The 25,307-nt window shown below is 40.2% G+C and overlaps 1 protein-coding gene and 1 pseudogene across 22 annotated transcripts in view; one reads left to right on the plus strand and one right to left on the minus strand.

Moving 5' to 3' along the window:
* Positions 1-25,307, minus strand: part of DST (dystonin) — a 440,625-nt gene that overhangs the window by 412,302 nt on the left and 3,016 nt on the right. The gene's annotated exons all lie outside the window — the stretch shown is intronic.
* Positions 13,754-14,566, plus strand: LOC103549398 (nucleophosmin-like; annotated as a pseudogene).

Consider the following 25,307-nt stretch of genomic DNA (forward strand, 5'->3'; position numbering starts at 1 on the left):
CATCTTATGTACCCTAGCATGTTCCTAAATAACTTCTCATTCATAGTGAAAAATGAAAAAATCAAGGTAGGCTAAAAGGAAAGGCAATGTTCTTGCACGGTGGAAATGGACTTGATCCTGCTTTACCCCTTTTGTAGTTAGAACACCTGCAACGCAGGAGTGAAAACTACGTTTCCATGAGCACTCTGGGAAACACGTCAAGGTGGCTACCAAGTTCTGTATGTGGCCATGTGAGTTTAAAGGAAAATCCAAAGTACAAATGCTTGCTTTAAATAAAAGAAAATCATTTTTTTAGTTTTATGAGGTAGGAGAAGGGGACCAGGACATTCAATTCATGCCAAACTCTGACTGAATTGGCTAACATTACATTTGCGTCTGCTTTTTTTTATAGGCATTTAGGATAATTGACTTGGGCACCTTCACAGTCAACTAATTTAAAAAGCCTTCTTAGCCTAGTAATGCTGGGCCAACAGGTCACAAAAAATATATAGTCCAAATGGCATTCCATAGGAAGAGCGTTACTTCCTCATCTAGACTGTGCAGATTGGCAAAGCCAGCAGTCGAGAGTTAGATTCACTCTATCCCTCTCAGAGATGGCAGAAGAGGAAAAAGGCGATGACCTTCACTGGATGCCTGATGCTGCGGGGTGGGGAGCGGGGTGCAAAGTCTGGGATGGAGAAACAAGAAAAGAAAACTCTTCTGCTTAAGATGTAGTGAGACCCAGAGAAAACAGAAGAGTTGAAGAATCAAAGAGATCTAGAAGCCACGGCCATGAGGCCTGGCCTGGCCCTTGACAGAGCCTTGGCCCTCCCCCCTCACCAGCCCGACAGTTTTGGAGCATTAGCTAAACACTATACTGCTAGAACTTCACTGGGATCCAGTGTGCACTTATTTCAAGGAAAGGAGGCAGCAGTGGTCCCCAACTGTGTACCCTCTGGAGAAGAGGAGCATGTCCCTGGGAGGGACACTCCAGCTGGAGAACAGAAGATCTATGCCCTCAGCTTCTATCCTGGACCCACACTCCCCACTCCCCAAGGGAAGACAGAAACAAGTTCTGAGGGACAGAAACGAAGGCACTCACATTGATTGACAGGTGAGAATTCGCCTTCCTATATCACAGCTGATAAAACCAAATTGTCTTACCAAAAGGAACAAGACTTCTGCAGTAAGGTTATAAAATCAGCAAATTTATACTATCACTGTCAAACAATTTCCCCTCACTTTGGGGTAATGCTAAACTCTTTAAAAAGATTAATTTTAACGACTATTGCAATTCAATGATAAGCATAGATATGTATGTAAATCTTCTCCAAAACAGTCCCTACACAATTCGACATGACTGAACATAATGTAATCCATCAATAAGAGAAAACTACAACATAAAACATCTACTTGAGATTACAGAATAAAGAACAGATAAATATATTAAGACGTAATTTGGGCAGATAACAGAGTGGAGCAGTAAGATAAGGATAACAATGCTTTTATGTTCCTGAATCATTTCGGTGGCTAACGTGAGTCCAAAGAATTCTAAATCATCCCTTTGTCATCCACGCACAGATTGCCAATTAAAATTTTTCCAGCAGCTCAAGATGGGAAAACATTCAGGCTAAACATAATCCCATGCTCTATTTATGTTTATGCTTTCCAGGTGGAGGCATCATGGGAAGAGCTTTTATTTCCCTCAAAACCCTCAATTTAATCCTCTGCTTTCAGGTCATCTCATCTCCCAACAGATCTATTTTTAGCATCCCTTATTACAGCCTTTGATTCCCTTATCTCTATCATCATTTCCTGAAGCAGGACAAAATCTCCTGATGTAGGAAAGATAAACACAAATTTCCTGATACAAAAGTTGAATTGTTGCAAAGCTACCAGAGGATTTTAGACTTTCATAGCCTTGAAAACTGTCTTTCTGACTTATTCTAATACACATCTTCTCAGTGAGCAGATTTAGAAAGTGTGTTGCCAGAAAAGCATCTGCAATACAAACATGAATCAAATATAAATTACATTCGCTCTAAATGAAAACACTACGTTTACTTTCATACAGTGCAAGCGGATTATTGAAAACCCCCCTTTTAGCGTTTAGCACATGGTACTGAAGTGCCTTCAGAGTCCATTTATCCATCTTTCATTCATCTTTCTTTTCCTCGGGTTTCATTTACTCAATAATTCAACCAATATTTCTGGAGGCCTACTATGTGTGCAGCACCGTAGTAAGCACTGGAAACAAAAACGAACACACACAGAACGCACCCTCAGAGGCGTCCAGTGGGGGATGCAGACTTCAAAGCAAGTAATGCAACGGAGGCAGAATGAAGAGGCATGTCCAGGAGACATTACAGGGCAACTGAGGAGGTGGTCAGTTCATGCAGGTGGGGGACGAACCACGGTGTGAGAGAAGCCAGGGTCACAGCTTCAAAAACCAGTGAGGACTTCACAGGATCAAGGGCAAGGAAAGGCCTGCTGGTCTGAGAGAGGAGAATGCGTAAAGGCCTTGAAAATAAATGGTGAGCTAGGAGGCTGGAGACGAGACCAGAAACCTGAACGGTGTTATTCCGTCTTTTCCTTTACTCTTTCCAAGGTGGTCAGGTGGTGACCCAGATTTTTTTTTTTTTTTCCAAAGAAGGGCTGGAGACCCTCTAAGGCTCCTGAGTGGCAAGTTTATTAAACCTGTTTAACTGAGTCAATGGGAGGGTATACTCTCCTCAACCTAGTACACTCACGCCTCACCTCGGAAATAAGTATGCTTGCAGAACTTTAAAGAGAAGATAGACGGGACACAACATAAAGGACCAGGACCCAAGATTCTGTCATGACCATATGCATGATTCTGCTACTAAAATGCAAACAGTTCTGTGCAGGGTCATATCTCACAAACTGTATCCGTCAGCAGTAGGTGACCTCAGCAGGGACTAGCATCAGAATAGCATGGAAAAAAGAGCAGGTGAGAGGGAGAATTACTTAGAAACACAAGTACAATAATTATGAGGTTAAAAGGGCACCAGACACACACTGCTACTTCACAGTTTGGTTTGGACCAGCCCCTACCCACAAAAGCTTTTCTGGACTAGCCCAGCTAATGTAGCATCCAACATCACTTTTTCTGGTAGTCATTCTAGATTCATTTAATGAAATAGATCTCCCATTATATGACACGAAACTAGCACCAGTCCCAGAGAATCTCATAAAGGAATGCCATCAAACCTTAGGAAACAAAAACTACATAAAACAACAACAGGAATCTGAAAAAGTTAATGTTAAATGCTATTTGAACTGTTCCAGGGCATAAAAAAAAGGGAAACTCAAAATTCTTATAAAGTAAATACAGCATTAAAATAAAACCCTGACATAGATTACTCAAAAAGAGAAAACTTCAGACCAAACCCATGTATAAATATTAATGCAAAAATCCTAATGAAAATATCAGCAAGGAGAATCTGCAGCCCATTGAAAGAATACAACATGATGAAGGGGGATTTACTGCAGAAATTCAGGAAGAGTCCAATGTGAGAAAATCCATTATTATATTTCATAGGTCTAAAGAGAGAAACCACACAGTCATCCCCACTGGCACAGAAAAAGCATGGGGGGAAAAATTCAGAAAACAATCTTGATAAAAACATTCAATAATGCTTCAGGAAGGCAAAAAGCTCATCAGGTATTTCAACAAAGGGGATTTAATAAAAAAAAAATTGGTGAAACAGGTGTTGGAGGACTGGAACAGCCAAAAGAGGACACTGAAGTAACCTAGAGATAATACCTGCAGGAAGGAGGTACCACCTATGGAGTTGGGGGTCGGGGGTGGGGAAGGGATTAGGGTACAAGAATATGGGAGCTCAAAGGAAAGGCCCCACAAAGCTGAGCTCAGACCTCTGAGACGGGCTCACTCTTCAGGTGCTGTTAGCGCCTCAGGAGCTCAGAGAAGGGAAGTGCCTTTCAGTTGGGCTCATACCTCTGAGGAGGGGGCACTACCTGGCAGCTGCTGGTACCTCTGAGGGGGAGTGATGAGGCTGGTTCTGGGAGTCCAGAGAAAGAGCTGGAGACTGAGGTGAGATACCTCTACTGGGGCGCCTCTGACAGGACCAGCAAGAGACAGGAAGTGCTTCTCCCTCCTCTCATCTTCTAGACTTCTTCTAGTGCCCCCTATTGACAGATCCCAACAGGAAGCTGTTGAAGGCATCTGGGAAATGTAGTCTGCAGAGTGCCAGCCCCAAGACCAGAGAGTACAGTACATAAGGGCGAGGTAAAGCTGAGAGACCAAGGGTAAATGATCAGCACAAATGGATACTTCTGAATCATAGTAAAATGTATTTATCTCAACCCAAAAGCCAGCTTATGCTTAACAGGGAAACACCAGAGGCATTCCCAGTAAAGTCAGGAACAGGAAAAGGGTACCTACTCTTATTGCTATTATTCACCATTTTGATGGATGTCCTGGCCAATACAAACATAAATAAGTGAAATAAATAAGAAATATAAAAGTTTGAAAGGAGGATGTACAATAATCTCTACTTCCAGATGATGTGTTTCTATACCTGGAAAACCTAAGAGATTTTGCTGAAAAATACTACAAACAGCAAAATAATTAAGTAAACTAGCAGATTACAAGATTAAGATGATAAAACCAACAGTTTTCATGAAACTACAAATAGAAGATATAAAGGGGAACAAAAGATCCTCTTTTAATTGCAACCAAAAAGATAAAATACTAGAAAGAATCTTAACAAGAAAAGAGGAAGAACTACGTGAAAAAGACTCTCGCACAAAAGAAGAGTTGAACTGACAGAAAAGCGCACTGATTTTAGATAGGAAAACTCAAAATCATAAAGATTCAATTCTCCTTTAACAAAATTTACATTTAACATGGTCTCCACAAAAATACTAATTTTTTTTCTTAGAATTAGATAATCTGCTTCAAAAATTCATATGAAAGAAAAAAAAGAGTAGCCAAGCAAAAGAGTATCTCAGTAAGAGGAGACTACAACATATTAAGAAGACTCAATAATTAAAATAGACAATTATGGAGGGCCAAATGCTAATATTTATCAAAATTGAAACATAAACTTTTGACCCCATAATTTTCCATCTGGGAGTTCATCCTACAGATAACATTTGCAAAAATCAGTTTATAATAAAAGGTTAGAAAATTCCTAAATTTCATTAAAAGGGGGATGGTTAAATTATATTCATGTATCCCATGGAATACTATGCAGCTAAGAAAAAGTAGAGTGCTCTCTATGGAAAGTTCTCCAAGATGCATTAAGTGACTAAGAGAAGATGCAAAACAGTGTACACAGTATGTTACTATCCATATAAAAAGGGAGACAAAGTATACTTTTATTTCCTTTTATATAGAAAAATCATGAAAGGACTCTCAAGAAACTAAGAATAGTGATTATCTGGGAGACAGCCTTAAAAATGAAGAACAAGAATGGGATAAAGAATGCTCACTGATATATTTTTAGATGTTTTAATTTTTGAATCATGTGAAGGTTTTGCCTATGCAAAAATTAAACTAAAATTTAGATAAACAAGCAATAACAGCAAATGCTGCCAAGCTAAATCTTTAATCCTTACAGGGAACAGATCCCAGCACAAAAAAGTTTTTCCTGTTACCTTGCTCCACTCCCCCAGGCCCAGTACTAAAATCTTATGCGTAGAGCCAGAAAAAAAAATAATAATAACACACCTAACGTGCCCTTTGATTCCAACACACATGAAATAGAAACTCTCAGGAAAACGCAGATATAGCCACAGAAGAGAAGAAAGGAAGCGTGGACACACACTTCAATGAATCACAAATTCTTATCTGATCATACAGCATGTAAAATTAAGGAAAGAAAAACAGAGTTCCTCAAAAGTAGGGGCAGGTCGTATTCAGCTTGATTTTATTCCATTTAAGCTTCTGACCAAAGGGCCTCTCATATCAGTTGGGTTCACTCTTCTGGTAAGGTGAGCCTTTCAGAACTAACGCCCAAAGTAAGCTGCCCTCCAGGCTTTGGCGGTTCCTGAAGGGGTAAGGAAAGTGGTGATGGTGTGCAGAGCCTCTGGCCTCACCTTGCAGGTCTCAGTATGCAGCCCAGGGACCTATGCCATATCCTGGTTTTGCAGGGCCCCTGACCTTGGGGACTACTAAGGTAGTTATAGCACAGGTATTAGCTAGATTCCAGCTGCTAGAAGGATTTAAAGCAAAAGTTAATAACACAGAAGAGGGGCCAGCTTGAATGAAACCCAAGCAAATCGCCCCTACCTTTTACAGGTGGCCCCTCACCTGTACGAAATGTTTTCATGAAAGCACGAAATAAATGCAATGTGCAGAAGTCGCATAAGTGACTTCAGTTTTAGGCCCAGAAACTAAAATATAAGCTAAAAAATCCTTAATTATAGCTCCCCTTTTGTATACAATCTTTAAGGATAGAGTTCCAGAATTCCATGCATGCTCCCTGCTTTTGCTTTTTTTCCTTATGTGATAAAAGACTAGAGATGAGCTCAAATTCAGCGAGCATCCATTTGAGGCTAAGAATTGACTCTTTGGCCTTACCTGATGATTTTTTGAATCTTTGTCTGAAGTGCATTAGCTGTATGAGATCCAATTTCCTCATCACCACATTAGCAGTCATTTTTCTAACGTTCATTTATATAAAAAAAGATACAAAAAAGCAATAAAATATTCAAATAATTGCACAAATGCTGCTGAACAAAGGAATGTTGCTGAAATTGGTAACAGGCAAGCAGATCTCAAAATATTCCTTTGTCATGATTGAAGGACATAATCCAAAATCCTGGCATGAAAACCTGTTTAGAGACGACATTAATATGCTCTATGAAAGGGAAGGTTATATACAGTCAGAAATCTGAAGAGGCAAGCAACCCCTTATATTGTGGAATTCAAATGTCAGACACTCTGCTGCCTCCCTGTCAGTCTTTTATAACCTGGAATGAATTAGGTTGAAGTGATTACCCTCTAATTATATCCACCTGCATTCTTCACGATGCAAATGGCATTCTGATCGGAATTGAGGGTAGAAGTTTGGGGACGAGAGGCAAAGGGGATTGTAGGAGTTCAGGGGCATGTAGGGGCAGGGCAAGCCTAGGTAAACCCTGGGGAAGGGGCTGTGGAAGCCAGAAACCAGGCTTGACAGCTGTAGGCACGTAAAGAAGCAAGAGGAGAATGAGAAAGAGGGAGGAGGGAAAACCACAGAACCAAATTTCGGCTACTCTGTATTTTCTCAGATATGCCCTAGTGACTCCAATTATTTCACCCACTTAATCCCATTCATCCATTCATCAAATATTTACCAAACATGAAATATTCAACAAATTCTGAGTAATTATGCATTCCATGCCAGAAGCCAAACAAGGCTATGGAGACAAGATAAAAACTACATAGTACCTGCCTTGAGAAGACAGACGTATAAATCCCTACATCTGGAGCACTGTGAGATAAAGAGAGGAAAGAAGTGATGTTTAATCCTCGTTTTGAAGTATGAATAGGAGTTTGCCACACACACACACACAAAAGAGTAGAGGAATTCTAGCACTGGCAATAGCAGGAAAACATAGAAGAGGCAGACCTTGAGCAGCTGGGCCTTCTTTGAGTTTAGGGTATATATGCTTTAGAGGTAAGCTAGGGTTGAGACTGAGAAAGGGTATACTACCTGGAAGCAACGGGAAGCCATTAAGCAAAATGAGTGGAAGATCAGCTCTGAGTATAGACAGCTAAGTCTGCCAAGAGTGTAATAAAAGGTGACCTGGAAGCCAGAGCCAAGGAGATTGAATAAAAGACTACTGTAAGAGCCAGTTCCCACACTGTCTCTGGCTTGTGAGCTTTACGTTTGTCACTATTACATTATATTTCATTAGATGCTACTCATCTTTCCGGCTACACCCCTTACCAGGTGACTACAATTTATCCTCCAAACAGGTGCATTTTTAAGAGTGAATGGGGACACTCATCAGAGGAGATGCTAAAACAACAGGCTTAAACTCCGATTCTCTCTGGAAAGGGGGTGATGAAATCTCCTCATCACTGCGTGTTGTCAACATAACACATGTTCTGATCTGAGAAAAATGGCAACTCTTGCTTTTCCATTTAGTTTTTTGTTTTTTAAATTACTTTTTGGTATGCTCTGAGTTGATAAATTTTAGCTTGTTGGCTGTGAATGGTTCAGCTCAAGAGGTGAATAGTTACTAATTTGTTGATGGTCAGTGCACCAGTCAGTGCATTTTACTGGGGCATACACATAGTCTCCATTATCTCACGGAAAGATCATCCATTTGGTGACTGTCCCAGGGCGGCTGCCCTCTGCAATTGAGGATGCTTCCAGGCTGGCCCTTCCAATTGTCAGTTAATGTAGACTCAGGAAACAAATCAATTTGAATATTAATCTTAAAAAAAAAAACATAATCAGAAAACTATATTTTCTTCAAAAAATATTATAACATATTCCAAAGCCAAAGACTGATATCCACTAAAAGAGTTTCCTACTGTTTCTTTGAACAATATAGATAACAAAGAGTTACCAAAGATGTCTAAAAAAGAAATATTTTTTTTTAGTTTTCTGGATTACTCCCATACACGCTCCCTATCAGTTGGCAGCATCTCTCTGTTTTTCTAAGCTACACACACTACTTCAGCTTTAATTAAAGGCCCGTTGCCATAGTTTCTCAGAGAACAGCTCAAGGCATGCTTGAGTCCATTATTTTCTTGAGGTTTTTAGAGAAATTGTAATATAGCAGTAGCCAGCCAAAATTTCCCAATTTTACCTCCCACACAGTACAGCATATGATTCAGACGTATACCTAGGTATTCTAAATATTTTAAGAGACTCTAAACAACCAAGAATGTTATTTAAAAATCAGACTTTGGTTTCTTCTCTTCTGCCACATCGGTAACATAGCCAGCAGACTGCAGCTCAGTCAAAGACAGCAGACCGAGGGGGAACTCAGCCTAACAAATACCCTGAATGCATCTGTGGAAAACACCGGTACATTGTTCTTTCTAATAATAATGGAGAAATGCACTTGTTATTTACATGTTATATTTACATGTTATAATAATCACATTGCTTCATATTTTCTAATAACTCAGAAATGTAAATTCCACTATGCTTGAAACAGGAACTCTCAGAAAATAGATTAAATAATGGAAATTCATTTCTTGAAGGATTTCAAAAATTAAAAAGTAGAGCTCAAAGAATCTTATTTCTTAAAGCTGAAACTTGATTCCATCTGAGTCCCTACTCTGCTTTCAGATGGCAATTACCATTATCTCTAAGTCCTGAAGAGCAAGCTCAAAGGTTATTCTGAGCTTTCAAGGTTAAAGAATGTGAATTAACGCTCATCCCTATGAACCTCACAAAGGCAAGCGCCAGTTCAGCTCGCAATTCAGTCCCACTTTTCTGCTTCTAGGTAACCATGAGCAGGGACGGTGCAGGCAAAAGGACCAGGGTTGGAATTTCAGCTCTGGGAATCATGCGGCCATGGGTAAGTGATGATTAAATGAGATAGGACATATGTAAAGGTAGGAAAGCTCTCAGAAAATGGCAGCTATTATCATTTCCCTATAACTAGGTCATCTCCTGGACAGGATATGGGGCAGGATGAAGTCTCACTATTTTCGGAAGAGCCTAAAATCATCTCCTCCCTTTGACTATCATTCTAAGAGCTAATATAAACTACTCAATTACTGATTTTTCCAACTTAAATATTACACAAATCATTTGACTTCCTCATTCTGTATCACTAAACTTTCTCTTATTCTCTTTTCTGTGCAAGATGAAGAGATTCTAAAAAATATCTGAGAGACAGAAGGACCATATTTCTAACCAGAAGCATAGGGAAATTAAAGACGCCCTATGCATGTGAGAGTGTAGGGCTTTACTAAAGAATACACGCACAGGGAAGGAATGAAAGTTCCATTCTGTCAGAGCTCTCAGGCTCTGTGTGCTTCATCTTTCAATTCGATAGGCTTACACACACACAAAAAAAATCACATGCATTATTTTCCCTGATTCTCACAATGTCCTGTAAAAACACAGAACAGGTATTGCTCTTTCTGGCTTACAAAAGAAGCAAGTGAACCTTGGCAATGTTAAGTGGTTCACCCATGGTAAGCTAAGGAACAGGGCTTGACCTCAGGCGTTTAACACCTAAGTCAGGATCCTCTCCACCACACCTCTCCACTTGGTCAGCATCCTCTCCACCACACTTCTCCACTGGGTCAGGATCCTCTCCAACATACCTCTCCACTGGGTCAGCATCCTCTCCACTGGGTCAGCATCCGCTCCACCACACCTCTCCACTGGGTCAGCATCCTCTCCACCACACCTCTCCACTGGGTCAGCATCCGCTCCACCACACCTCTCCACTGGGTCAGCATCCTCTCCACCACACCTCTCCACTGGGTCAGCATCCTCTCCACCACACCTCCCCACTGGGTCAGCATCCTCTCCACCACCCCTCTCCAGTGGGTCAGCATCCTCTCCACCACACCTCTCCACTGGGTCAGCATCCGCTCCACCACACCTCTCCACTGGGTCAGCATCCGCTCCACCACACCTCTCCACTGGGTCAGCATCCTCTCCACCACACCTCCCCACTGGGTCAGCATCCTCTCCACCACACCTCCCCACTGGGTCAGCATCCTCTCCACCACCCCTCTCCACTGGGTCAGCATCCTCTCCACCACACCTCTCCACTGGGTCAGCATCCGCTCCACCACACCTCTCCACTGGGTCAGCATCCTCTCCACCACACCTCTCCACTGCGTCAGCATCCTCTCCACCACACCTCTCCACTGGGTCAGCATCCTCTCCACCACACCTCTCCACTGGGTCAGCATCCTCTCCACCACACCTCTCCACTGGGTCAGCATCCTCTCCACCACACTTCTCCACTGCGTCAGCATCCTCTCCACCACACCTCTCCACTGGGTCAGCATCCTCTCCACCACACCTCTCCACTGGGTCAGCATCCTCTCCACCACACCTCTCCACTGGGTCAGCATCCTCTCCACCACACCTCTCCACTAGTCTCCTCTCCAGCACACCATTCAGCTTCTCACACTGCCCTATCACTGAAGGATGGTGAAGGGAAGCCGAGAAACATCTCCCCAAGGAGTTTCTGTAGCCGCCCCATATATTCCTGACTATGCACTTCTTTGCTATTAAAACAAACAAACAAACTTGGAGTACATCACCCTGAAGGGTACTCCTACCTCTATGCTGCAGGAAAAAGATCTGAGCTGGAATTTCAAGTTGTAAACTGTGGATTGGGGATGACTTTGTGAATGACTATTTCTCCAAGTATCACAGGTAATTTACAGAAAGTCACCTACAATATCTCACACCCGAACCACGGTGGGAGCTAAAGCTCGACCTGCCCTGCCAAAGGCACTACCCAGGACAAATTTTCACCTGGCAGAGATTTTCAAAAATAATCCCAATCCTAACTAGACAAGGATATCTGGTCACTTCCTGCAGGAGTTCTTCCCTGGGGTTTATCTCTGCCCTAGGAAGCCACAGATGAGCGTCAAGAGGAATCCTGCAGACACTGGAAAGGATATGCAAAAGTGTAAGTCTTATGTATCTTAAATTTTTCCAGAGATGTAGACCATAGCTTTCTTCAGATTCTCAGAACGCACCCCCAAAGGTTAAGATCCTGCAAGAGGACTTCAGAACAGCAGAAATTAGACTTCATTATTATTTAATTTTTAAAGTTTTAAGTTTCTAGCATGGGTACTGCAAATTTCTATTATACTGCATCACCTTTAAAAAGCTAGATGATTTCACCAAATCTTCCCAAATATATTTGGGATTCCTTTCGGATGCCCTACAGTAGCTTTCAAAAGAGACGGTTACACCCTAGATAGATAGTCTGAAATGCTGGCCCATGCCTCTGTCTCCTCCCTGCAGAGCGGGCAGCGGCAGGAATTTACTTACTTAATGTTTGTCAATGAGCCTCCAGAGTTGGTCAGTTAGTTATTTAAAACTTGTTAAAGGTCTACTGCTTAATTATTTCTTAACATGAAAGTTTTACTCTCTTTGTAAATAACATCAGTAAACATGATGAAATGTATATTGTTTTCTCTAAAATCTGCAGGTAATTCTCTAATCTCAATCTATTTGGTTTTAAGAATTTGGAGGGAAATCCAGAAAACCTGGAGAATGATGAGATTGGACAAAAAGAAAAAATAATTTTTGTTAAACGAAAATGTATTGAGGTTAGATTCCTAACAATTCTGTATAATGATGAAATAAACGGAATCTTCAGGATTGCATGAGTTGTGTGTAGCAATACACAGTGTACCAGCATCATCTTGCTAGATGGCAAAATGCTACAAGATTTTCCAAATAGTTAATAAGTAAAAAGAGAAAAGTACTGAGCTTAAGGTGGAGGGGGAACAGACTAATTAAAAACAGATCGTGGTTCTGGTTACAATCAAGTAGAACAAGCATATGTCTCCCAATGAACACAACTATACAACTGAACGCACTGAGCAGCTATTTGAGGATTTCATAACGTAAATACTAGCAAAGGGTTTGAAGTAAAAAGTCAGAATTTGAAGTACCACCAAACCAGTGGTGAGTTTGCGGTCTGACCTCCAGGACCCTCCAGCCTGAATGCAACATAGCAGCACAGAGCCTGAAACCCGGAGCTGGGTACTGAGGCTCAGACAGACACCCCCAGGAAAAGCCCCCTTATTCCTGCTTGAGGAGTGAGAACAGGCATTCTTAAGACTCAGACAGAATCTCAGAAATCCCCCATTTTTTTCTTTGAGTTCTCTTCAGCCCAACCGCTCAAGCAATCCCACAGAAATCCCAAAGGGACAGGAACCAACACTCTTAGGAAGGAAACCTTCCTCTCTGATCCCAAGAGAGTGGGGCAAACTCTCATCACTTTATATTCTCTCTCTTCCAGATGCCTGGCCCTGGTCACAAGGGCCACAGAAGTGTGCAACAGAACAGGATAACGAGAGCCCCGACTTTCTGGCTAGACAAACAAAAAAGGAATCTGAAAGTATTACCAACTTTATCAAAATTAAAAGGAGTAAAAGGGAACACTATCAGGCCAACAGATTAGACACTTTAGATAAAATGAACAAATTATCAAACTGACTCAAGAAGAAATAGAAAATCTGAAGGGGCATACAAAAAGTGAAACAATTGAATACTTAAATTTTAAATTGATAACTTAAAATATTCCCACAAAGAAAACACCAGCTTCAAATAGCCTCACTGATGAACTCTATCAAATATTTAATAGAATTAATACCAATAATTCACAAGCTCAGAAAAGAGACAAAAACTCAAAATGGATCACAGACAAAATTTAAGAACCAGAACTGTAAAATTTCTAGAAAAAACATAGCAGAAAATTTTCATGACCTGGGGTGAGGCAATGAGGTCTTAGATATGACACCAAAAGCATGATCCATAAAGGAAAATAATTGATAAGTCGGACTTCATAAAAATTTTAAACTTTTGCACTTAAAAGATACCATTAAGTAAATGAAAAGACAAACCACAGAAAGTAAGAAAAGCCCTTGCAAATCATATGTCTGTTAACAGACTTGTATCCAGAATATATAAAGAACTTACAGCTCAATCAGGAGCCACAGTACCCAATTTAAAAATGGACAAAGTTTAGCTGTGGTGTGACTCTGTCCTCAGCAGCTGTTCTCTGGAACAGCAATCATTCATCTCTGTCTGCCTTCTCTCTCACCTAAGTGTTGGCCACCACAAACATGAGCCCACTGAGGCCCCAGAACTATCTTTTCGGTTGGGAACTAAAGGCCAACAAAGATTATTATGTCAGGTGGAAAATGATGAAAATAAGCACCAGTTATCTTTCAGAACTGTCAGTTATGGGCCGGCGCACAGGAAGAACTGGATATTGTTGAAGCAGGGGCAAAGAATTACGAGGGCAGCCCAATTAAAGCAACACTGGCAATTTGGAAAATGTCTGTACAGCCAATGGTTTCCCTTGGGGGCTTTGAAATAACACCATCTATGGTCTTACAGCTGAAGTGTGGTTCAGGGCCTGTGCATATTAGTGCACAGCACTTAGTAGCTGTGGAGGAAGATGCAGAGTCAGGAGATGAAGAGGAGGAGGATGGGAAACTCTTAAGCATATCTGGAAGGTGATCTGCTCCTGGAAGTGGTAGCGAGGTTCCAGAGAAGAAAGCTAAACTTGCTGCTAATGAAGATAATGATGATGAAAAAGACGAAGATAATGACGAAGAAGATGATGATCATCATCATGATGAAGATGATGAGGAAGATGATGAGGAAGCTAAAGAAAAAGCTCCAGTAAAGAAATCTGTATGAGATACTCTAGCCGAAGATGCACAAAAACCAAACCAGAACGGAAAAGACTCCAAACCATCAATACCAAGATAAGTTCAAAAATCCTTCAAAAGAAACAGGAAAAACTCCTAAAACACAGACAGGACCTAGTTCTGTAGAAAGCATTAAAGCAAAAATGCAAGTAAGTAAAGAAAAGAGTGGTTATCTTCCCAAAGTGGAAGCCAAGATCATCAACTAGGCGAAGAATTGCTCCAGATGACTGACGAGGAGACTATTCAACATCTCTGGCAGTGGAGAAAGTCTCCTTAAGAAAACAATTTAAACAGTTTGTTATAATCTTCCATCTTATTTCATTTCTGTAACAGTTGATATCCGGCTGCCCTTTTTATAATGCAGTACGGGAACTTGCCCTACTGTGTCTGATAAGTGTTGTCCAGGTTCCATCGCCAAGAATGTGTTGTCCACAATGCCTGTTTAGTTTTTAACAGTGGAACTCCACCCTTTGCTTGGTTTTAAGTATGTATGGAATGTTATGATAGAACGTGGTAGTAGTGGTGGTCAGACAAATGGAAACGGTAGAGAGATAAAAATATACACTGAAATAAACTAAATATTTTAACAAAGTAAAAAACTAAAATGAAAATGGGCAAAGCTTTGAACATTTTACCAAAGAAGATCTATAAGCTACTAATAAGCACATGGAAAAATGCTCAAAATCATTAATCATTAGGGAAATGCAAATTAAAACTACAGAGATACCATTTCAGACCCACTAGAATAATCAAAAAGACAGATAATAACAAGTATTATGAAAGATGTGGAGAAACTGGAACCCTCATTCATTGCTGGTGAAAATATTAAATTGGACAGCTACTCTGGAAAACAGTTTGACAATTTCTTAAAAAAATTAAATATAAACTTACCATACAAGCTAGCAATTCTACTCCTAGGTATCTGCCCAAGATAAATGAAGAGATATGTCCACACAGGGATTTTAAGCAATTAAAATTTGCATTATTTATAAGAGCTAACAATTAGGAGAAAAATCCAGTGTCTATCAAATGGTGAATGGATAAACAAAGTATGGTATACTCAGAGAATGGAATATTACTCAGCAATGAAAATGAACAAACTGCTGATTCATGTTACAATGTGATACATGTTACAACACGAATGAACCTCAAAACCATTAACCTATATAAAAGAAGCCAGATGCAAAAGACTACATATTATATGATTCCACTTATATGCAATGTCCGGAAAAGGCAAATCTATAGACACCAAAAGCAGATTAGCGGTTTTGTGGGGCCAGAGGGAGGAAAAGGGATTGACTGCCAACAGGCATGAGAAATCTTTCTGGGGTGATAGAAAGTATTCTAACACTACAAATGATACCTCAAAAAATTGTTGAAAATTTGAGTCAGGCCTTGAAATTTCAGGTGGAAGTAATCTCCATATATATGAAAGCCAAAATACCGGAAAAGACTGTCTAGTGATAACAACAGAAAAAGCTTAAAATGAGTGATTTGGGGAGAGTAGACAGCAGCAAACTAGAGATAAATCAAAAGATTATGGTGGATTGCAAAAGCATTCTCAAGACTACGCAGCTCCTCCCACCAGGATTATATTTCCCCCACTCTCTGTGACTTGCTTTGGCCAAAACAATGTGTGAGCAGAGGCACCAGACAAATTCAGAGCCTAGACCTCAAGAGGCCTCACGCAGTTCCACCTTTGCTGCTTTTGAAGCCTGAATCTAACCACATGTGAACCAACCTGGGTTGGCTCCCTGGAAGAGGAGAGTCCCGTAGAGGAAAACTGTGAGTCGGCCAGAAGCCGACCAAGACACACGAGTTTGTTCCACCTGTGATGAGCAAAGCCTGATTTAGATCAGAACAACTGCCCAGCTGAGCAAAGCTCAAAGTGCCAATCCCCAGAATTGTAAGCTAAATAGTTAATGTTTTAAGTGATTTGTTACAAAGCAGAAGCTAACTGATACACTAAAAGGAGCACACATGACTACTGGATAACACAACGAACCAAATGACTGAGTTCTGTGAAGAAGCCAATAAGGATAGGCCTCCTAGGCACAAGAATAGACAAGCAGTCAATGAAATTGACTCAGGTCTGGGAACTGTCAAAGTCACTGAGGCAGAGGAACTAACTGTACCAGCAAAGTGAGAATTACTTGATTAAGGGTCTACACCAAGCAGACAGGCAAGTGAAGTTAAGGCAGAAAGTGTTGACAGGCTGAAACCTAGGGAAGATTTAGGACTAGAGGTCCTGATGAAGGTAAGAAGGAAACTCATGAGGGGAACGTGATGAGGTGCAGAGACAGGTGGGTGTGTGGTCAAAGAGAGCTATTTCAGAATTCAATCTGGAAATTAGAGCAGCTCTAAGACAGGATGAAATATGCACAGGTTGGATGGACAGAAGTATGGATAACTAGAGGGCTATAGATATTTGTCTATTTCAACTAAGTTGTCAAAATTTTTGGCATAGAGTTGTACACAGTATTCTCTTATTCTTTTAATATCTGTGGGTTCTGTAGTTTAAAACTCTCACATATCATACCAGTGATTTTTGTTTTTCTCTTGACCAGTCTAGCTAAATGTTTACAAACTTCGCTGATCTTTTCAAAGAACTAATTTCAGCTTTGTTAATTTTCTCTATTATATGTTTCTTCTCTATTTCATCAATGTCTGCTCTTATCTTTATTATTTCCTTCCTTCTATTTACTTTGTGTTTACTTTGCCTTTTTTATCCTCTAGCTTCTTAAAGTTGAAAATTTATTAGATTTTAGACCTTTCTTCTTTTCTAATACAAGAAGTTAAAGCTATATGTTTTCCGCTCAGAACTGCTTTGGCTGCATCCCACAATTTTGAGATACTGTGTTTTCGCTATCTTTCAGTTCAAAATATTTTCTAGTTTCCCTTATGGTTTATTTTTTAATGCATGGATTATTGAGAAGCCTGCTGTTTACTTTCCAGATATTTGAGGGGCTTTTTATTATCATTATTGTTGCTATTATTGTTGTTGATTCCTAATTTGATTGTGTTATGATCAGAGAACATATTCCATATGATTTCAATCCTTTTAAATTTAAATTTAAATTTACTGTGACTTGTTTTACGGCCCAGAATACAGTTTTTCTTTGTGAATGAGTCATGTATGGTATTCTATAAATACCAATTAGGTCAAGATAGCTGATGGGCTTATTAAGATCATCTATATCTCTACTGATTTTACGTATGGATGTTCTATCAATTGCTGAGAGAATGATGTTAAAATAATCAACTATGATTACAAAATTATCTATTTCTCCCTTTAATTTTGACAATGTTTACTCATGCACTTTGAGGCTCTGTTATTAGGTATATACATATTTATGATTATGTCTTCCTGAACAATTAGCCCTTTTATCATTATGTAACACCCTCTTTATCTCCGTTACTACTATTTGCCTTGATATCTATTTCATCTGAAATTAACACAGCCATCTAATCTTCTTAAGCTTATGGTTTGCATCATTTATGTTTTCCCATCCATTCACTTTCACTCTGAGTCTTTCAGTGCATCTCTTATAAATAGCATCTAGTCAGGTCTTATAATTCATCCATTCTGATAACCTCTGTCTCTTAATTGGAGTGTTTAGTCCATTAATATTTAATGTAATTATTGATATGGTTGGATTTGGGTCTACCATCTTATTAATTTTCAGTCTGTCCCACTTTTTGTTCCTTTGTTCCTTCATCCTTTCCTTCTTTGGATCATTTGGATATTTTTTAGAATTCAATTTTGGTTTATCTATCAGCTTTGCATTATTTTTTATTGGTTGCTGTAGGGATTAAAATACGCATCCTTAACTTTTCATTCTCCTTAGAGTTAATACACCATTTGATAAAATGTGGAAATCTTGAAGTCGCATAGGGAGTCCATTTACTCTCCTGCACTTCTCCACACTATAGTTGTCAAGGCTCTATATACATCATAAACCGCAAAAATGTTATAATTTGTGATTTAAACAATTATATATATTTAAAAGAAATTAAGTTGGTCTGGCCCCATGAGTGAGTCGTTAAGTTCACACACTCTGCTTCAGCAGCCCAGGGTTTTACCAGTTCAGATCCTGGGGGTGGACATGGCACCGTTCATTAGGCCACACTGAGGTGGCGCCCCACATGCCACAACTAGAAGGACCTACAACTGAAAAAATATACAACTACGTACTGGGGGGATTTGGGGAGAAAAAGCAGAAAAAAAAAGATTGGCAACAGTTGTTAGCTCAAGTGCCCATCTTTAAGAGAAAAAAAAAGCTTTTAAAAAAAGAGAAATTAAGAGGAATAAAACAGTATTTTATATTTATCTTGATATTTGGTATTTCTTTTTCTCTTTATTCAAATTTACCACCACACTGCTCAAAACTAGTTGAACAAAGGTTACCAAAGCATACCATTTCGCCCTCACCTGGCACGAACACACAAATTACACATTAAAATCGCCCCTGATCTCTTCTCTTAAGATCATGACAGTTAAAACAATACCACTTGGCACCAATGTGATTGTAAACAAAACATAAATTCAGGCACTGGAATTGGGTGACGATACCAGTGATAAGGTAAACTGGTTACAAGATGATTCAAAATCTACTTATGCATATTGATTTTTCAGATTATAAATTGAAATGAAAACTTTGAATATTAAAACTTCTGTTCAAAATTCTCACATCAAAGTATGAAAATTTCTTCAATAATGAATAAAAATATCAGGGAATATTTTCAACTCATTTTTAAAAGTGTCTGAATCTGTGTATTTTCAAAGTAAACAAAGGATGTTAACTAAGGCATAACTGTGAGTGTGTCTGAAATAAAAAATGAAAAGCATCTGTCTCTTTCCCCTTAAGTAAAAGAGTGATACAAGAACATTTGCAAAGTTACAGAATTCATGAGAATAGAGAATTAAACTGACTTGTAGAAAATGTCAAATATTCACTCATTCAACAAACATTTACTGAGCTTTACTCTGTGTCAGACCCTGAGTTAAGAACTAGGGATTGAGACTACCTTCAGATACAATCTTATAGGAGAGACAAACAGAAACCTCAATTATGATGATGAAGAGGGAGCCGAGAATGTTTTCTGAAGGAGATGCCCTACGAACTGGATTTTGAAGAAGAGCTGGAGTCAGCTTGCTGTGCCTGAGTATTTTTGTTCTTACTGGGGGAGCGGGGGGCAATGAGAGGAAAGGAGAAAAAGAGAGACTTTCTCGGTTGAAAATAACGTGGATAAAAACAATAATCTTCAGATCATGGTCCGTTTGAAAAATTATTAAGAAGTGTCGGCAAACGGTTAGACTAGAACTGCCACAACAACAGAAGTATCGGGATTCCTCTGATGTTACATTAAAAAAGTTGCACTCTGTCACCTTGAAGGAAGCGGGAAGCCACTGAAGGATTTTCAGCAGGTGGGGGAATGCGCCTTACCCAACCTATTCTCCCTTGTCTGCCTCTACTATGGAAGCCGGGAAAAATAAAAGTTGACGTCCCAACTCTCCTTGCTGTGAGAGATGGCCTTGCAGCACAGTTCTGACCAGCGAAGTGTAAGACGGAATCTAACTGGAAAGGCTTCTGGCAAAGATTTTGATTTCCTGATGAACATCCTTCCTTGGCTGATTCGGCCGCTTCCCGTCCTTCCTTCTTTGAATTTGGGCATGATGTCTGGAGCTGTGCCAGCCACCCTGCAACCATGAGGGAAAGGCCAGGATTATCCCAAATATACCAGCAATGACACAGCAGAGCTGCTTAAGCAAAGCCTGCAGCATCTCTAGACTCCTTGCTACGAGAGAGTAGAAGCTAGTGCCACTCTCCAAAACAGGGGCAGATCCGGAGAGAGACTGATGAGTTCAGTGTTCGGTCTGAGATGCCTATGGTACCTCCGTGTGAAGATGAGGAAAAGACAGTTGACTCTCTGTATCTAGATGTCAAGACTGACATCTGAATTTGAGATACCGATTTCAGAGTACACATTATATGGAGGTAGACTAAAAAGTAAGCATGGTGAGATCCTACAAGTAAAGCTTGAACAGGATGAGTAAAAACGAGGCCCAGCAAATCTATAAGGACAAAAAGGAGATTAGCGCTTGCCTAGGTAGGGTTAGGGGGTGGAGGTGGGAGGGGAGTGAGGAGTGACTGCTAATGGGTATGGAGTTTTTGGGGGGGATAATGGAAATGTTCTAAAATTAAACTGTGTGATGGCCACAGGCCCCTGTGAACACACGAAATTGTACCACTGAATTGTACATTTGAAATGGGTGGACTGGAACATCAACATACAAGCAAAAAGGGGATCCAGCGCAGGAACAGAGGGAGCCACTCCCAGAAAAGGGGGGGGGGATGAAGAGAGTATTGTCCAAAAAGCTGGAAGACAGAGTTTCAAGAAGGGATCACTGGCCAACAGTGTCAAATACAATAGAGGTCAATTAAGCTAAAGATGGAAACATTTGACTTAATTTGGAAATCACCGGTGAGCTAAGCATGAGTGCTTTTAAGTAGGCACAGCAGAAGCCAGACTATACTAGGTTGAGAAATAAATGAGAGGTGAGGAACAGGAGGTGACAAATACAGAACCTTTTCCAGGAAACTTTTCTTGCCAAGAGAAGAGCTGGTGGTATAGGGAGGTTTGTATTGTATTGAAAAGGAAGTACGTTTGATGTTCACGTGTGAGGGAAAGGAGCCAGCAGAGAGGAAGCAATAGAAGACAAAAGAGGGGGTGACTAATGGAGCACCCTCAAGAATGGGAAGAAAGGAATTCACGACATAAGCATAAAATCTTAGTATGGGGGACTGACGCATTTTCATCGGACTGGGAGGGCGTTTAAGACGCCATTTAGTTTGTAAGGGCAGGACGTTTAAGGTGCTATTTCTTGATGGTATTGATGTTCTCTGTGGGTTAGGAGACGAAAGTCACTGGCTGAGGGCGAAGGAGCAGGCTCAAGGGTCTAGGGAGGACATACACGTTTAGAAGAATAATTATGGGAGAGGGATGTTCAAGGAAGAAGCTGAAAAGCAGAGACACACATTTCAAAACCTTTCAAAAACTACATTTCCTAGTTGACAAAACTGGCCTTGGACGTAATGAATCGCCTGCATTTATTATACTTTGTTTTAGCATTTGTAATGACCACACTGAACACGTGAGCAGGCTGTCACAAATCCCCAAACATATGGGGTCTGCAGTCAAAATATAACCCAATGATGCTTGAGCATGGACCTGAAAAACATGGTACCCTGCAAACGCAGCTTCAGGGTGACTGGAAAGGCCCACAGCCGGTCATCCTCCCAGGCCCTCTGCAGCAGAGGCCACGACTCTTCATTCTCCAGGAGAGTGAAAAAGAGTGATCGGACTGTCGTGCTATAGTCGCCAGAAAAGAAACCAAAAGGCGATTTTTCACCTCTCTTGAGAGGGCTCATAGCAGGTGCCCTCCTGAGGTGTTCAAATAAAATAATGTTATATCAAAGCCCTTTGTTAACCGTCAAGTAGTATACAAAAATTACTGCTATTGTAGCTCGCACTGACTTACATTTTCCAGCTCCATTTCCTTTATGCAAACTCAAGAATCCTTTGTTCTAATTCTATCGGCATATTATGAGCTCTGAAAACAGCCATGTGCCTTCCTAAATTCTGCGGCTGGCCTGGGGGTTTGCTCTCTTTCCCTCTCTGCCTAGCCAGGGACAACCCCATCTGCATGCTTCAGCATAAATATCACCTCCTCCTAGAAGCCTTCTCTGATCACCCCAGCTAGAAGCAATCATTTCATCAGAACTCTTCCAACCATTCCTTTTCTACACATAATTTGTTGCTTGATATTAATGCTAATTATATCTTTATCTTTACCTGCCTTAAGCTCCCAGAAGGCAGGAATCATGTTTCACACAATGCCTTTTTAGCATGATGCTTTGCACATAGCAGAAACCTGGCCTGTTACTTCTGGAAGAGGCTTCAGAGATCATCCTCATGCTCCCAGTGAGAACACCAAGTCTAAGTCTCAGAGACACTAAGAGACTCAACCAAGATCACACAGTTAGTGGCAGAGCTGGAACCCCAAATCAGGACTTTGAACTCTTAGTCCTGCTTTCCTTTCATTAAACCAATACTTGCTGTTATTAGCCTGGCTCTATTTTGTAAATCAAATCTCAAAAAGAGTCATTCTGGAGGCTTAAGGTTAGACAAAGATTCACACTTCTCCGGAAAAGCTCTTGTTTCAATTCCACCTAGATTGCATTTAATTGGCTTGAAGGAATGAAAAAAAAAGCGCGATTTGTCCTCTTTTCTTTTTTTTGCTTTCAGCATTCTGTTTTGTCGCCATGCAGCTAAAGTAAGGGTAAATTATATGGTAGTGGCGACTGGCGTAATAAAGCTCTGTGAATAGGGTGAATTTGTCTTCTTTACAAACGTATTGGCTGTACTCGTACATCTCGGCCTCTGATGCTCTCATCACATTTGTGATTCATAGTGGGAAACAGCACAGCAGTTCAGTTACTGTAACAGAAGAAGCCAGCAACTATAAAATTTCAGCACTGTATTGGGAGTGACCTAGAAGTAATCGTCAAGGACAGGGGCTATTCCTCAGATCTTTTGTTAGCCCCACTATCCAACATCCTACCTCACCCACAATGAAAACATAAATGTGCTTATTTTGCAAAGAATTGGGTGAAGCTAAATGAACACTACGTCATGCGTAGAGTTCAACTGAAGACTGATTTAATTAGTATAAATTAATTTTGACCTAGAATTTAACTCTAAGTAGAAAAATGTATTTGTAAAGGTAATGTAATTGTAAAAGATAGCTAAATAATAAACTATCATTTTCTCTAATCCACTAAATTGAGTAATTCTTAATGAAAGACGACAAATTAATGAGAAGCTGTGAAATATGGTTATTCTGCTGACCATTCTTCCACTGTTTGGCACAGGGACACTCAAGGAACATAATGAGGCCAAGAGGCTTGTGTGGACCAGCCTTTCATCTAGGATAATTTGGATAATCACTGGAAAAACCTAAAGGATTTGCCCATTCAGCTTTGAAAGAAATGTCTGCTAAAAATTCCCTCGACTTAGCTTCTCTCTTTCATTGAGAATTTAGGGTATATTATTCTCTGAGCTGTGAGCGACACAGTTCACCACCACAAGGCAGACAATTGTAGCCAGGGACTTCTTGTCTTACTCAGTCCTCATCTGGCTACGTGACTCTTCGGGAACTGCTTGAGTTAACTCTTTTGATGCCTTGACCTGAAAGGGGAAGGGAAGACATTTACTCAAATCCTGACACACATAAAACACCCTCTTCCCCCTCCTGACACCACACAAGGCTTCCCTTATTCCACGGAGCTGATGAATGGGGATCATTTACGGCTGTTCACTCTGGGTATTCTCAAAGGGCATTATAATTGTCTTCATTCTCCTGAAGTACTCCCAGGACTCTTTCTCATAATCTAATGGTACCTCAATTACCCATATCACTTTCCAAAATTTCCCTAAAATCAGGATTGTCACTACCTGATCTTCACCACAGGAGTCTAGGGTAACAGCTAACCATTGTGTAAAGTCACAGCAGAAAACATTATAAATCCTCAGGAAAAGCACACTTCTTAGATACCCAGAACACTGGGTTTCTAGTCTGTGTCCTACATCAACGTGAAATCGCTTCCCTTCATTAGCTGTTAATGACCAAAAAAAAAAAAAATACTGCATAAGTTCTTTAGATTCATACATAAAACACATATTTCTAACCACCTAATTGGGCCTTTTTATCTGTCCGTGAATTGGGGTTATACGGTTCAGCCCTTGCTGGATGGATTAATAATTTCACATTCTCATATGCTATTATTAAAATTTAGAGGACTATGAAGCCAGTAAAGATGAGTTTGCAAGTATGTGAAAATAAAAAGGGCCGTTGGTGGTTATGGTTCCAAAACATCTTATAAACATCTATATTATTTAATTCTAGCTTCATGAGGAAGAAACTGAGTTGAAGAATTCCTCAGACGAGAGCTGTGGCTTTCTTCCTCGCTGCAGAACTTCCCCAAAGCAACGGGGTGCTGATGCCATGGTTTTCCTCCTGGGAGAAGTACTCTCTGACTACCTGGGAAGGAACATCCCGAAATTCCCATCCAATTGGCCTCCTTCCTGGGTGTGTGGGTGGCAGAAGCAATATCCTCTGCCAAGTAAAGCAGCAAAGTGCGAGCTGAACTTCTTCATGTGTTCGAGAGCTTTCCCAAAGCTTTCCCATTTCAAAATGAGTCAGCAGATCCTACACTCATTTTCCTCATTTGACCACTACAGAAATGCTGGAAGTGAATTATCCACTTACGGAGACTGGAATGAGGAACAGAAGACACTGCCTTCTTAGTTCAATATGATTATGACTTGTCAGAAAATCAAAACATTTTCTTTGATAATTATTTTGTAGCAGCTACTGCTAAAAAGCAACAACACGACTATCCATTATGCTACTCAAATTCTAATTTTTTAATATGCTATCATCCAAAAAATTCAGAGATATTTCTCAAGGAGAAAATCCTGCAGGAAATGGCACTTTGATAGAAAGGGAGAAGAAAAAATAATTCCCTACATTTTCCTTAAGGGAGAATGTTTTATTTGCGGTAAACATAAAACCATGATGAAATATGACATTCTCACGCAACACAGTCTCAGGATTTTTACTTATAAAATAACATTTTTTGAGTAGTTTATCCAAGGAACTTGGTACGAAAAGGAACAGAGGTAGCCCATCCACAAACTAAGCTAATACTACATTTAATTTTCTAGGGGAAAAAATATTCTAAGCAAATCCATTTTGTTATAATTAGTGACTTACATTTTTAATACAAACTCCAGGGCAATTTTTAAAAGCCTAGAAATATAAAATGAGTTAAGACTCTGCAAATGTTGAATTTTGAGCAATGTCCTGACGATGTGCTTTTTTTTCCTGCCCAAC

This window comes from Equus przewalskii, chromosome 19 (genome assembly GCF_037783145.1).
Source record: "Equus przewalskii isolate Varuska chromosome 19, EquPr2, whole genome shotgun sequence".
In the NCBI taxonomy this organism is placed as follows: Eukaryota; Metazoa; Chordata; class Mammalia; order Perissodactyla; family Equidae; genus Equus; species Equus przewalskii.